At 45.8% G+C, this 1,729-nt stretch overlaps 1 protein-coding gene across 3 annotated transcripts in view; it reads left to right on the forward strand.

Annotated features, from left to right (window-relative positions):
• Window positions 1-279: 279 nt before the first annotated feature.
• The window catches only part of LOC125029509 (transmembrane protein 198-like), a 38,994-nt gene continuing 37,544 nt past the window's right edge, over window positions 280-1,729 (forward strand). For 2 of the 3 annotated variants that reach the window (XR_007115202.1, XR_007115201.1), the window contains exon 1: window positions 280-382. The gene's annotated coding sequence lies outside the window, so the exon portion shown is untranslated. The remainder of the gene's footprint in view (window positions 383-1,729) is intronic. The other variant, XM_047619439.1, reaches the window with a different exon arrangement.

The raw sequence follows: 1,729 nt of genomic DNA on the forward strand, positions 1-1,729 counted from the left end.
CTCTCTCTCTCTCTCTCTCTCTGGCTAAAGTTACGGCGGTTGTTATCGATGTTGATATTATCTCCTTTGGTATTAATCTGGGTATTGTTTTTATTAGCAGTAGCACTAACGCTTACTATTATTGTTAAGGTTTACTATTGTTTATATGAGAACGAAAGGTATGTATCGTGTTTTTTTATAATGACTTTAGCTATTTCGTGTTTTTATTCTCTCTCTTTTTGTTAATAGGACTGATAGAAAGAAAGAAAGAGAGAATGCGTTATTTCCGCAATCATTAATTACAATATATCCTTTTTATTTTCCCCAGGTGAGAGTCGGGTTGCCCCCCCCCCCACCCCCCACCGTCCTGCCCCTAGAACCGGTGTCAGCAGAAGGTTGAAGAGTAAGCGGAGATTTCCTTTAGTCTTTTGTTCGTTTTGGAACTTTGAGGAGGAAGTGCGAGGTTGCCTGTCTCTCTGGGTTTCTTGTTTTCTTCTGCTTCTTCTTCTTCTTCTCCTCTCTCTCTCTTCCTCCTCCTTGTCCTCCTCCGCCTCCTCCTCCTCCGCCTCCTCCTCCCCCCTTTCCATCTGTGCTTCGTGCACGAATCGAGAGGAAAGCGACATCAGCACTTTCGTTCTCGGGAGAAGAATTATCATCTTTAACGAGACTTTTAAAAAATACGTCGATCTTGGAGAGAAGTTGTCGTTGCACACACACACACACACACACGAACACACACACGCACACACAACACACATACGCAGATACGCACACGCACACACAACACACATACGCAGATACGCACACGCACACACAACACACACACGAACACGCACGCACACACGCACGCACACATGCACACACGCACATACACACACACACACACACACACACACACACACACACACACACACACGCACACGCACACGCACACGCACACGCACACGCACACGCACACGCACACGCACTCACACACACACACACACACACACACACACACACACACACACACACACGCACACACACCAATTTGTACCCTAGTCTCCTCGCGTTTTTCTTCCCCATTTTTTCTCTCTCTTTCGTTCCCTATCCATCTTTCCGTTATTGCTTTTCCTTGCCCGGAAAATATCGTCATAAATTGTGTTATCACTTGCTAGTAAAAATAATTCACTAATGAAAATGTTGGGCAGACTATATATGTGTGTGTGTATGTGTGTGTGTGTGTGTGTGTGTGTGTGTGTGTGTGTGTGTGTGTGTGTGTGTGTGTGTGTGTGTGTGTGTGTGCATTTATGTATGTGTGTGTGTGTTTGTGTGTACACACACACAAACACACGCACGCACACACGCACGCACACATCAACAATCCCCAATATATTTAAATGTAATGATTAACATCGTTATACCAACAACTATATAGATATTTCTAACTGTATATAGCGAACAAAGAGCACCCCCTGTGTGTTGGCGGGGGAGGGGGGGTGAGTGCCTCTCGTACCCAGGTCGTACTCAGGGTGCCTCTTAGTGTGTCACAATATCCAGTAATGGGGCTGCTTCATAAGCGTCATGCAGCGTCATGCACAGCTGGAAGTGACGAGTTAGAGCAGTGGCTTCCTTAAACTTGCTTACCCGGACCGTCTTAGGGCACCTCGGGCAGTGCCTTGTGATGCTACAAGATTTTAGTGTTGGAATCGAAGGCGAGATCCGTCGTTTATCTACGGAATTTACGGTGTTTACTTTGTTTCGAGTAATG

The sequence above is a fragment of the Penaeus chinensis genome, chromosome 10 (assembly GCF_019202785.1).
Source record: "Penaeus chinensis breed Huanghai No. 1 chromosome 10, ASM1920278v2, whole genome shotgun sequence".
In the NCBI taxonomy this organism is placed as follows: domain Eukaryota; kingdom Metazoa; phylum Arthropoda; class Malacostraca; order Decapoda; family Penaeidae; genus Penaeus; species Penaeus chinensis.